Source organism: Monodelphis domestica, chromosome 3 (assembly GCF_027887165.1).
Source record: "Monodelphis domestica isolate mMonDom1 chromosome 3, mMonDom1.pri, whole genome shotgun sequence".
NCBI classification, from domain to species: Eukaryota; Metazoa; Chordata; class Mammalia; order Didelphimorphia; family Didelphidae; genus Monodelphis; species Monodelphis domestica.
Genome location: NC_077229.1, coordinates 506037198 through 506051252, shown reverse-complemented (window position 1 = coordinate 506051252; position 14055 = coordinate 506037198). Strand labels below are relative to the sequence as shown.

At 34.8% G+C, this 14055-nt stretch overlaps 1 protein-coding gene and 1 pseudogene across 1 annotated transcript in view; both read left to right on the top strand.

The window, feature by feature from the left end:
- ZSWIM6 (zinc finger SWIM-type containing 6) overlaps window positions 1-14055 on the top strand; it is a 219356-nt gene that overhangs the window by 67953 nt on the left and 137348 nt on the right. The window lies entirely within an intron of this gene.
- Window positions 1-14055, top strand: part of LOC130458539 (cytosolic acyl coenzyme A thioester hydrolase-like) — a 98726-nt pseudogene that overhangs the window by 65098 nt on the left and 19573 nt on the right.

The window sequence follows — 14055 nt, the reverse complement described above, 5'->3', positions numbered from 1 at the left end:
TTGAAGGACTTCATCATGCCCTGAGCCAAGCACCTTCTCTCTGTCTGTTTTTTAGCTCTTTGAAAATGTTATCTTCCCCCATTAAATTGTGAGCTCTTCAAGGGCAGGGACTGTATCATGCCTTTCTTTGTATTCCTAGGGCATAGTATGGTGGCCTGCACTCAGTAGGCACTTAATACATGTTTATTGACTGTGATTCTCTATTTCCTATTTACTCATCAAAATCTGAAGTCCTAATCCAAATCTGATTGTTCCACAGTAATTGATGATAAAAACTTGTTAAAGAAATATTGACATATATTTTATTTTCTGTCATTTTGTTGTCTTTCTGCCAGTTTCATATATGAATGCATATGACTTAGTTATATATTTCGCTAGCTTTCTAGAGACTTTGCTTTATGTTGTTTTATGATGTTTTATGAGGTGATGGATCTTATAGCCTTTTCTCATCCTTCTTTCACAATGTTTTACAAATAAGTTTGTATTTTCAACTTCAGTTGCTCTTGGCAACCATGTCTCACTGGCAAGGAGCTCGTGTTAGCTGGTTAAGACCATTTTGGGGCTCTTTTGGCCTCCTTATTGTGGAACTAAAATAATATACTACGTGTTTTATTTTCATATGAATAACCCATGAGCATGAACGTTATACAGTATAGTACTGCTTCATGTCACACAACCAATGTTTGTATCTTCTTTGGTAGAACAGATGTGGTCAGTTGGAACAAGTATGTTGTGGCAAATAATGACCCACCTGCTAGACCCTTTTGGGGTGGGGGATGAGTGACATAGTTATGGGAGGAAAATTGAGTATGAAATACAGTATTTAATAGCTGGTCTGTTTCTAATAGACATGACCCAAACTACAAATTTAAATGTTGGTGTGGTTTGTGTTGTATGGTTTTTCATATGGGTCTCAGTGCTATTGCAAAGAAAAGGGCTGTAGGCAATTAAAATATTTTTAAATTATTTCTGTGCTGCTCTACCTTGTCCATGATCTTTTTACTCTTAATACAGAAGGTAAGAATATATATCTGGGTGCTAATCCAGTAGACCTTCCGTAACATTCATAGTTTCTGACATTATTTCTCACTTCTGTTTTCAAGAAAAGAATGACTAACTTGTCACTTCTTAACTACGTTCCAAATATCCATCTGTAGCATCTACTTCTTCATTTTTATTCTAATTATAATGTTTTTAGCTTAGAAAATATAAAGAAAAGGCCATGCTTGTTAGAATTGTGTACAGAATAAGAGTAAATAGTTTTTACTTGTCCTAGAAACTGTAATTAGTAGGAAAATTAATGGAATTTAGGACAGACATATATTCTTTTCTTCAGTTTTGCTGAAAAAATTATTCTGTAGCAAGACTAAAAACCACTAGATCCTTCTTTGGATTTATAAGGAGAATGAACTAGTATTAATAGGTAAGGAAGAAAATATTTTACAAATGATTGAGTTATTTTGTTTACATTCAGAATTGTTTAAGCCTTTGGGGTAACAGTGAAAGAATGACAAGTAGTGGGCAAGTGTCCATATGTTTCCCCCCCAATTTTGGGATTACATATACTCAGTTCAGGGAACAGATGAATGAAGGTCGTAAGAGGAAGAGGTGGGAAAGATGGAAATATATACTAATTCTTTTTTTTTTTTTCCATCTCTGGGCCAGTGGCAGCCACTATTGTCCCTTTTGAACCTGGATTTGAAGAGATATGCCTCTTGGGAAACATTTGCTAATTCTTGGGATGTTAAGTATTTTTTTTTCTCTGTGTCCTGGAATTGGTTTAATGGATTCCATGCAGAACTATATTAAGAGGTGATATTTGTGAGGTTACTCTACTGATTTAACCAAAACTTAGAATATTGGCAGGCTAAAGATTAAGCTGCACATTCTAGCTATCTATCACCTTGCTAAAATAGAACCTATGGTCTGCATTGATTAAATAAAGATTCAGTTTTTTTTAAAGGAGCCATGTAAAGCAGTAGATGATTTTCCTGAATTAGGTTAATGGGTCATAGCCTCCTGATTACTGTATGGAAAAGGAAAAAAGGAGCAACAAAATATATTTTCTTCTGTCTGACAAATATTGATCTTAGGAACACTTGATTTAAATTTTTTCAACTGAATGTTCTCTCCATTTCTAAAGAATGAGATTATAGTGATTAGTAAAATATATGCAAAAAGTGCCACATACTTGCTTTATGATTCCTTTCCTAGGCTTTGCTTTATTTTTGGCAGTCCTCTGTAATGTTGATAGAGTAAATTTTAATTTTGGTTGTGATAATGGATCTTGCAAACCATGAATATAACTTAAAAAGGAATTTATAACTTCATTTTCATGGTTTCCCACATTCATGAACAATTTTGTGTATATGCTATAATGTGGAAGATAAATAATGTAGATACAAAAATCTAAATAGAATGTGACTTTATGACATGTTAATCAGGCATTATTCTTAAACAAATGAAACAAAAAAACCTTATTTGACATTTAGTTTCACCTTGAGAAGAAAAAAATTGATAAGGGGTAAACCCTTTTGTTAAACTAATAAAAGTGATAAAAGTTAAGAAGTCTGTGTAATGCAATATAAAACACATTTGACTTAGATCTAGAAGACCTGCATCATGGGCCAGTTTAATAATTAATAGATAATTAATCATTATGTCATTCACTATAGGTAAATTGATTGGTGTCACTGAGTTTCAGTTTCCTTAGCTAGAAAGTGGGTGGTGCACACACTCACTCTATTATATATATTACTTTACTCATAGAATAATAATAATGAGGAAAAGACTTTGTAAACTTTAGAGCACTTTATTAAAATGTAATCTATTAAGAATTAAACCTTTAATAATAAAGATATAATGTTTATGTGGCACTTGTATAATATATACTTTTTTAAAAGAAAAATAGTATTAATATTATTAATGTTAGAGCTGAGTGTTGTAGTAGATAGGCCTGGAGTCAGGAAGACCCGAGTTAAAATTTGGCCTCAGACACTAGCCATGTGATTGTGAATAAATCACTTCACCTCTGTCTACCTCAACCACCTCTTCTGTAGAATGAAGATAAAAATAGGACCTACCTCCCAGAGTTGTTGTGAGGATCAAATGAAATGTTTGTAAAGTGCTTACAACAGTGCCTAACACATAACTTAATAAAACCTTTCTTCCCCTCCCTTACTCTTACATCTCCTCCCCTTCTTTCTCATCCCCTCCCCTCCCCTCCCCTCCCCTCTATTAGATGGCAAAGATTGTTCAGAGGTCTCATAATCATACATCATTGATATTTTCTTCAAGAAAAGAATTGGAAGATGCTGGTCATTTTGAGCTCTGAAGAATATTTTTAAAAGAAATTGATTGCATTGTAGTAGAAGGGAATGGATTCATTCAGTACTCTTGTGGGAGTTATTCTTGAATTAGATTAGCATCTATGTAGAGTGAGACCACTGATTTACTAAACATAAAAATTAGTTTAATCTAGCTTTTTTGTACTAGTTCTTGAGAAGAAATTAAAGGAAAAATATAACTTGCAGAATAAGCACAGTTTGACTTGTCAAAATAAGTTATCCATGACAAAAATGGGATAGGGATGAAAAAAGACAAAAGACCATTAGCACCAATAAGATCATGCAGAAGTTTTAACTTAATTCAATGAATTGCTATATTGAGGAGACAAAAAGAATCTTAAAAGCACATGTTGATAAATGTTTTACTTTCCAAAGAGTTAACAGCCCAGGGCAACATTGAAAAGTCTTATGGATAAAAGGATAGTGGGTGATTTTGAGCAACACCACCTTACAAAACATAAAGGACAGAAAGAAAATAAATTTAAAGGAAGTTTAGTGAGAGACCCAACTATACCTAAAAATCACATTAGAGATATTTAAGGATAAAACTGAAAGAATGACTAAGAAAAATTGACAAACATATGCAAAGATTTTTATAATATTTTTTCTACTCTCAAGTAAAATAGTTATGTTCTTAATATTACCATTCTGGGTGTTAGAGGAGGTAGAAATGTTGTTAAAGAGAACTATTTGGGAAAACTACAGTAAACCAAATATACTTAGAGGAGATCTATGCTAGAGGAGTCAGACTGTCAAAGACATTGAAAGATTAGTTCACAAGGTATTAGAAGGAGGTGATGATAACCAAATATGTAGAAAAAACCTTGAACTTTATGAGTCTCAAGAAACTGACAAATAAACACCAAATATCTGATCTTATAGCTTGATTATTGATATGCTTTTTATCTTAATAATATTTATAATCTACATACTCAGTGAAGATAGTTATGAGAAAGATATTAGTAGGCTACAGGCAGGTTTTTGCAAGTGATATTACCCTGTAGTTCATGTCTTTACCATCATACAACTTTTGATGAATGATTTAGTGAACTGTGACTGTTGTTTTTTTTTTAACTCTAAAAGATAGTTTGATTCAGCAAAATAAAACATGCCTTGGAATATGTTACCATAAGGTGTCTTCCATATATATAGAGATATATTATATATAAAAATTATTTAAGACTTATTGAAATATATACCATCATAGATAAACCATATTCAATAAACCATAATTCAGTATGCCATGGACAGAATGCCATGAAATTGGTTTTAGAATTAAACAGGAGGAAGAGAGTGGGATAGATTGCTTCATGGAAATTGTATAGCTTGATTTTTTGTTTTCTAAACCCATACCAAATTCAAAAAAGTGAAGGAGGAATTAGTAACAAGTAGACATACTGACAGATGTAAAAAAGTGACTCCTGAGTGCAAAATGAGACAGTTTTTGACATGGCTCTGTTTTGCTTGACTGCATACTTGTTACAAGGACTTTTCTTTTTTCATCTTTGGGGGGGGATTAGGAGGGAGAGAAACTAGATTTTTCTTAAGTGGGGGAAAAAAGGAATTTCCTGACTGAAAAGGATTCATTGAAACCATAAATGAGTACTAGAACTCAAGATTATAGTAGGCTTTGACAGCATCATTGGTAATATAGTTTTTGTTTAATCATTCCAGTTGTTTATAGTTCTTTGTGACTCCATTTGAGGTTTTCTTGACAAAGATACTGGAATCAATTGCCATTTCCTTTCCTAGCTTATTTGACAGAGGAGGAAACTAAGGCAAACAAGGCCAGATTTGAAACAGGTCCTCCTGACCTCAGTCCCAGAGCTCTATCCACTGTGACCCCTACATGCCCTGGTAATAGAGTGTTGTAATACAATAGTTGATACTCAGTGATAACCACTAATCATCAAGGAAAGATTAAATTATTTTTATATATTCTAGTGAGAATTCCATATATCCTATTCCATATGTTCTGTGGAAAATCATGTAATACATTGTAGAGATATTGCCATATCAAAATCATTTTTTAAAAGTTTTTATGTTTAAAGAGGTGAGTAAATTTGCTGCTTTGCTGAAAACTTCAGAATGATCTACAAGTTTTTGATAATCCTCATTTCTGGGTTTTTGTGTTACTGGTCTCTCTTGATTTTCCTCCTACCTGACAGCTGTTTCTCTTTCTCCTTGGATAAATTATCATCCAAATCTGTCTTCAACTGTGGGGCCCTCTTTGACTTCTCACTCAAGATTTTCTTGTTCATCATTTCCCATGGATTTATTTATCATATCACTACACATGGCATATATATACATATATATATCCAGCTGTAGTCTCTCTCCTGAGCTATATTCGCGTGTCATCAGCTGTTTTTCGGACATTTAAAACTGTATGTCTCATAGGCTTCTTAAACTGATCATGTCAAAAACAATTTACCTTTTTCCCAAGCACACCCCCTTGTGAACACCTTATTTATGACTTTCCAGTGCTCTAGGTTTTCCACTTTAGAACTGATACCATACTTTCACTGCAATCAGTTGGCAAATCTTATCATTTCTACCTCACCAACAAGTCTTGCTTAACTTCTCTTTATCTCTACTCTCATAGCTACCACCCAGACCCTTATCAGCTAATACCATTCTAGTAGTCTTGTAATTGGTCTCTTTGCCTTAAGTGTCTATCTATTCTGGTCCACTCTATCTAATAAACAGTTGCTAAAGTGACCCTAGCACTTTATTTAGTCTGCTATCTTATATTTATGTTTACTATTAGTTTATCAAGTAATAATACTCCAGGGTCACCTCATTACCTATAGGATCAAAAATAGACTCCTTTGTTTGGCATTTGAATCTCTTTTAAAAGTTGGTCCCAACTTAATCTTTTCAGTTTTGTTTTACATTATTCTCCTTCCTCTACTTTATTATCCAGCTGAGATTGTTTTCTTGTGGTCCTTCCCACAAAACATTTCTTTTCCTTCCTTAATGCCTTTGCTCTTGGCTCTCTCTCTATCTGTAATGCTTTACTTCTTTGCCTTCATCTCTTAGAATATTTAGTTTTCTTTAAGACTCAGGTCAAGCATTTTCTTCTGTGTAAAGCCTTTCCAGATTTCTCTAGGTACTAATATTCTTCCATCCAAAATTACCTTATATGTGTCTTCTCTTTTATATATACCTGTATATGTGCATTTTTGTCTTCCCTAATAAAAAGTAAGCACTGGACTGTTTTACTGTTATCTTAGTATCCCTAGGACCTAGCATAGTTCCTGGCACCAAGGGAAGCACTTAATAAAATGTTTGATGATGGATTTCCACATTGCCAAGGTTTTAATTTATATTAAGATTTGAACTTAGGAATGAATGTTCATTCCAAAGCTGATTTTTACATTTCCTTTTTAGCAGATTAGAATTGAAGTCTGATTATTTTATTTTATGTTTGTTGAATGCACAGATGGTATACAGAATTAACATGTTAGAAAGTTGTACTGCTTAGTGACTTTACTTTTTATCAAGTTAAGTTATTTTCTTTCCATTATTGAAAAATCATGTCACCATTCACTTCTTTTAGGAACCTGTAAGATACCACCTCAAATAATCTAAAAGACAGTCTAACTGAAGGAGTTTCATTTTTCAGTCTAGTCTGCACAAACATGTATCATGGACATGGCTTAGTTTCTGGCTACTCTGCAGTTAGGCTCATCTTTTTTCTCTTACTAAAATAATATTTTGGGTTTTTTTAAACCCTTCTGCCTTAGAACCAATAGTTTGTATTGGATTCAATAGTTTGTATTGGTTCTAAGGCAGAAGAGTGGTAAAGGATAGGCAGTGGGGATAAAGTGAGTTGTCCATGGTCCCACAGCCAGGAAGTGTCTGAGGCCAGATTTGAACCTAAGACTTCTCATCTCTAGGCCAGGTTCTCCCAGCTGCCCCCTAAAATAATGTGTTTTAAAGAAGGTTTGTTTTTACATGTACAAATTTGACATTAGGTCACATTGGTATTATCCCCTTGGTACTTTTATACTCCCTAGCCAGAGAAGAACTCCTTGACTTGCTTAATTCTTCTAATAGAAGCTCTTCCTTTAATCACTAGCTTTTAGGCCAAGCATGGTGGTGCCTGCTTGTAATCCCAGCCTATTAGGGAAGCCTAAAGCTAGTTGATCTCTTAAGCTCCTGGGAGTTTCAACCTGCAGTGGACTATGCAGATCAGATATCTGCTCTCAGGTTGGCATCAATTTGGTGGGCCACCAGATTGCTTAAGGAGGAATTGACTGGCCCAGACCTGAAATGGAACAGGACAGAATTCCTGGGCCAATCCATACTGGGATTGGGCCTGGGCCTGTGAGTTGCAGTTAGACTTGCCTCCTTAGTAAGAATTTTTTTTTTTAAGTCATACCTCTATGTAAGATTTCCCCCTTTTTCAAAAGTTGTTTTATTCTATTATGTGACCGTATGGGTTAATGATATTTAAAACTTTTTCTGAATAGATGTTTAGTGATGATTGTTAAATTTTAATTCTTTACATATATTTTTATATCTTTATCCATAACAAATGATAAAACTCTTGACCATATTAATTTTCAGCCAATAGTTAATGTTTTTTCCATACTTCCCAGCTGCTTATCATATGAACAGCTGACAAAAACCTCAAGTGACTTTCCAGTAAGGTGAGCTGGGTGTTGGAGCTGGACGAAGGGCTTTGGTATGGCAGGATCCTTAACAAAGGGAGCACATGTAAAGGCAGCTGGAAACTTGAGTTCTCTAAATCCAAAATATGTTTTGTACTTCTTAAGTTTCTAAAACATATGCTCCTTAAAAAAAAACAAACAAGACTAAGTTGATTACCCCATTACACATAATCCACAATTCCTTTTTAATGTTTGTGTTCATTCGTTTTAAAAGTTTTCCATTATTTTGAAGGTGTCGCTTTCTTTGATTTATTTCAACATCAGTCCTCCTTTTTTTTTTTAACCAAAAAGTTGTAACTTAAGAATTTTTTCAACTGTTCTTGACAGGCTTCTGTCAAACACAGTGTATTTACTTAGATCATAAAGATCCTTTTTGGGAATCCTTTCTTAACTGCTTCTTTTCTTTCTCTCCTCTCCAAACCACCATTTATTGAATTTCAGAGGTGAAAGGTGGTAAACAAAATACAGATGCTATTTGTTTACAAAAAGATTTATCTCCACCTCCTTTCATACTTTTAGGTATATGGGGAACAGCCTATCACATCTGCCAAAATCCATTATTGAAAATTTAAGATTTTTTTTGAATTCACTGTAAATTAGCATTTCTACAGGAGGGGAAAAAGTTTAGTCAGAGTCAGTCATCTCCCCTAGCCCCCCAGTTCTCTTCCACTTGCATATTTTCATCTTGTCATGTCCTTAGGTCATGTCCTTTTTGTGTTATTATTATTTTTTTTTTTTTATAAAACCCTTACCTTCCGTCTTGGAGTCAATACTGTGTATTGGCTCCAAGGCAGAAGAGTGGTAAGGGCTAGGCAATGGGGGTCAAGTGACTTGCCCAGGGTCACACAGCTGGGAAGTGGCTGAAGCCAGATTTGAACCTAGGACCTCCTGTCTCTAGGACTGGTTTTCAATCCACTGTGCTACCCAGCTGCCCCCCCCCTTTTGTGTTATTTTTAATACTGTTTATGTGGTTATATAGCTTCCTGATATAAGTTCTGTACTGTGTTAAATTTATATATGGTTGGACTGAATATTTAATTTGGTGGTCGCCAGGGATTTAATTACTAAATCCCCAAAATGAATTACTATGGTAAATGGAATTACTGGTAGTTTATTTACAATAGAGGGAAGAACTTAAGGAAGAAAGAAAAGGGAAGAGAGAGAGAAAAAGCTATGGCTTCCTCATAGTCAGATAGAAATTCTAATCCCCAGCCAGGGGAAAGGAGTCTCAAGAAGAAGGGCCTTTCTCAGAGGTTCACACCTCCAGAAAGACAAGGAAACTAAGTCAGCCTTTCACTCACCAAGGTGATCTTCTATAAGAAAAGCAGTCGGAGGTCTCTTGCACGAGCTCCTCCAGAGGTTCAGTTCCACAGCTAAGTGTCTTTCACTCCAAGTCTGATTGTCTGTCTTCCAGTCTCTCTCAAGGATCTGTTTTCCAGTCCAACTTCCAGTGACTGATCTTCCAGTCTTGCCGCTGAGTGACTGAATCCTCGATCTATTTATTCTTCTGTTTCCTCTATTTAAAGACCTTTTTCTCTTGTGTCACCTCCCCTAAATTTTATATCTACCAATCACAGCAGACACTCCTCTTCAGGACTGCTCACTCAATGTATGAAATGGGTGTTCACACCTTTTGTAGTTAGTTAATACTTTTTTGTAGTTAGTTAACACCTTTTTTTTAGTTAAAATGGGTAGATCTACTTTAAATACTGAGTTAAAACTTTGGGGATTAAAATCTAAAAATAGATTGGGGATTATAATTTAATCTTCACTATCAAGGAAGAGCTAAGTACCTTCATTGTTACAATCAGGAGATAGCCAAATTCACAACTTCAAAACTGTACAACTTCACAACTACAAAAGTAATAGTCCATTTAAAGATAGCACAAAAGGGTAAAATAAAGATTTGGATTTTTGATCATGTCTTGGAATATGTATGTTCATACATATTCATAAAACAAAAATTATGTTTTTATTTAATGAGTGATAAGGAGAATGGAAGTCCACATCACTCAGAACTTTGACAATAAGATTGATTAATGAATTCAAAATGAATTTGATTAATTACATATTAATTTACCTGCTTCAAACATGACCCATTCTTGTATCTCTCTCACTTAATATTATATTTCTTCCATTTTATTCTGCATTAAGATAGAGGTGACAACACAAATAACATGTTTACATGTTAGGCTACTTCTTTTAAGGAGTTAATGAAAAAAAAAACTGAAAGCAAGCTGTTGATTAAAGAATTCACAGTTCTCCAAAGTCTCTTAGAACAAAGCATGGAATAAAAGAAATATTTCTAATTGAAAGAAACTCTTGAATCTTACTTGATAAAAGCTGGGTTTGATAGTGTGACTGAGAAAATACCAGATTTTTCTCTTCCCTCTGCATCTCCCACCTTTCATCTTTTCTCTTGTCAAGAAAGATTTGGTTTATTGTCTAGGTGGCATTCTTCTGTCTAGAGGAGGTTCAGGCCATGTGATGACCTGAATGGTGACATCTGCTGGTTGATGAAAATGGCACTAATTTGGGAGTCAGAATTTGATTTTAATGCCAATGTAGACACATATAGGTAAGTATATTTTAATAGAATTCTCCTCCCTTTTATTTTTCTGATTCCTTTCTATTTTTGTTGTGCTTTAAAACTGCTTTAGTGGTTTCTTTTATTGTGAAAATAGTTTTAAGAGGTTTAAAAATACTGAAGAAAGAAGCAAAAAGTTGGGAGCAAATTTTCTTATTTCCTAACTATAATATGCTATTATATTATCTTTTGCTTGATGTGTATGGAAGATACCTGGAAAATCTTAAAAGCAGACAATGAAGGTTTGACAATCTACTTCCTTTTCATAAGGTAAAAACAAATAAGCCAACCAGCCTTAGGGTGTCTTTAAGTTTCTTTACAGGCATCCATGCTTTTGTGAAATTTGGAGAAGGAGCATCCTTTACCTCAATGGAGCAATGACTGGGTGTAGGCAGTCTGTTCATTGGTACAGAAGATTAGGGCACAGAGCTGTTTCTTCTTGTTCCTAGTGATAGTGTGTAGAAAGTTGAGAGAACGCTAGTACTCATACACTTCTAAAGAGTCTTAGTTAATTACTTGATTATTAAGCCCATGATTATTTCCTTTTTTTTCAAGTATTGGAAAAGATCTGTAGGAACAAGGTATTGATTTTTATTTCTGATCTGAGTGAGATCTTATTTTCTTTAGCTAGTCATTTGAGATCCTTGCTTATCCAATCAGGTTTCCAGCTAGTTGACCTATGATCTAGTTTGTGTAGTCAGTTCAATTCAGCAGAGCTAAAACTTGTTGGTGTCTTATGAGATTGTAGTGGGTTCGCTGGTTACCTGCCAAACTTACAGAAACATAATTTATGATTAGGAGGATGCAGAAATACAGATCAACAGTTTTGTAATTAGCTGAACATTTAGGGTTTCTAGTACTGCTCAAAATTTGGTTTTACTTCTAGACTGCTTTTTCAATCTCAGTTTCATATCTTTTTGTTCTGTGGCAAGTAAAGATCTGGAAATATTAACTTGCTTACTAATAGACATAGCCCCAATTCTGCTGATTTCCTAGGGTAGTGTGTCATACTGATTAGAAATGAGAAGCATGGAGGAAAGAGGACATGGTACATCATGAATCTTCAAGCTGCATTGTTTATGTCTTCAGAACATTTTGGGGATACTGAATTTTTTTTTGTTTTTAAACATTATTTTATTTGGTCATTTTCATACATTATTCGTTGGAAACAGAGATCATTTTCTCCACTCCCCCCCACCCCTCCCCTAGCCAATGCACGATTCCACTGGGCATCACATGTGTCCTTGCTCTGAACCCATTTCCTTGTTGTTAGGTGCTCATTTAGCATCTCTCCTCAATCATATCCCCTCCACCCCTGTAGTCAAGCAGTTGTATTTCCTCGGTGTTTTTACTCCCACAGTTTGTCCTCTGCTTGAGGATAGTGTTTTTTCTCATAGATCCCTGAAGATTGTTCAGGGTCACTGCATTGCCATTAATGGAGAAGTCCATTACGTTCTATTGTACCACAGTGTCTCAGTCTCTGTGTACAATGTTCTCCTGATTCTGCTCCTTTCACTCTGCATCACTTCCTGGAGGTTGTTCCAGACTCCATGGAATTCCTCCACTTTATTATTCCTTTCAGCACAATAGTATTCCATCACCAACATATACCTCAATTTGTTCAACCATTCCCCAATTGAAGGGTATCCCCTCATTTTCCAATTTTTGCCACCACAAAGAGCGCAGCTACAAATATTCTTGTACAAGTCTTTTCCCTCATTATCTCTTTGGGGTACAAACAGAGCAGTGCTATGTATGACTGGATCAAAGGGCAGACAGTCTTTTATTGCCCTTTGGGCATAGTTCCAAATTGCCCTCCAGAATGGTTGGATCAATTCATAACCCCACCAGCAATGAATTAATGTCCCTACTTTGCCACATCCCCTCCAGCATTCATTACTTTCCTTTGCTGTCATGTTAGCCAATCTGCTAGGTGTGAGGTGATACCTCAGAGTTGTTTTGATTTGCATCTCTTGGATTATAAGAGATTTAGAACACTTCTTCATGTGCTTATTAATAGTTTTGATTTCTTTATCTGAAAACTGCCTATTCATATCCCTTGCCCATTTATCTATTGGAGAATGGCTTGATTTTTTTGTACAACTGATTTAGCTCTTTATAAATTTGAGTAATTAAACCTTTGTCAGAGGTTTTTGTTATGAAGATTGTTTCCCAATTTGTTGCCTCCCTTCTAATTTTAGTTACATTGGTTTTGTTTGTACAAAAACTTTTAAATTTGATGTAGTCAAAATTATTTATTTTACATTTTGTGACTCTTTCTAAGTCTTGCTTGGTTTTAAAATCTTTCCCTTCCCAAATGTCTGACATGTATACTATTCTGTGTTTGCCTAATTTACTTATAGTTTCCTTCTTTATATTCAAGTCATTCACCCATTCTGAGTTTATCTTGGTGTAGGGTGTGAGATGTTGATCCAAACCTGATCTCTCCCATACTGTCTTCCAATTTTCCCAGCAGTTTTTATCAAATACTGGATTTTTGTCCCAAAAGCTGGGGTCTTTGGGTTTGTCAAAGACTGTCTGACTGAGGTCATTTACCCCAAGTCTATTCCAGTGATCCTCCTTTCTGTCTCTTAGCCAGTACCAAATTGTTTTGAGGACCGCTGCTTTGTAATATAGTTTGAGATCTTGGACTGCAAGGCCACTTCCTTTGTATTTTTTTTTTCATTATTTCCCTGGATATCCTTGATCCTTTATCCTTCCAAATGAACTTTGTTATGGTTTTCTCTAATTCAGTAGAATAGTTTTTTGGTAGTTCAATGGGTATGGCACTAAACAGATAGATAAGTTTGGGTAGGATGGTCATTTTTATTATGTTAGCTCATCCCACCCATGAGCAATCAATGTTTTTCCAATTGTTTAGATCTAGTTTTAATTGTGTGGAGAGTGTTTTGTAGTTGTGTTCATATAGTTCCTGTGTTTGTCTCAGCAGATAGATTCCTAAGTATTTTATATTGTTTCTGGTGACTTTAAATGGAATTTCTCTTTTTAATTCTTGCTGCTGAACTGGGTTGGAGATATATAGAAATGCTGATGACTTATGTGGGTTTATTTTGTATCCTGCAACTTTGCTAAAGTTGTTGATTATTTCGATTAGCTTTTTGGTTGAGTCTCTAGGATTCTTTAAGTAGACCATCATGTCATCTGCAAAGAGCGATAATTTGGTCTCCTCCTTGCCTATTTTGATGCCTTCAATTTCTTTTTCTTCTCTAATTGCTACTGTTAGTGTTTCTAATACAATGTCAAATAATAGAGGTGATAATGGGCATCCTTGTTTCACTCCTGATCTTAATGGGAATGGATTTAGTTTATCCCCATTGCAGATGATATTAGCTGATGGTTTTAGATATATACTGTTTATTATTTTTAGGAATGACCCTTCTATTCCTATGCTTTCTAGTGTTTTTAGTAGGAATGGGTGTTG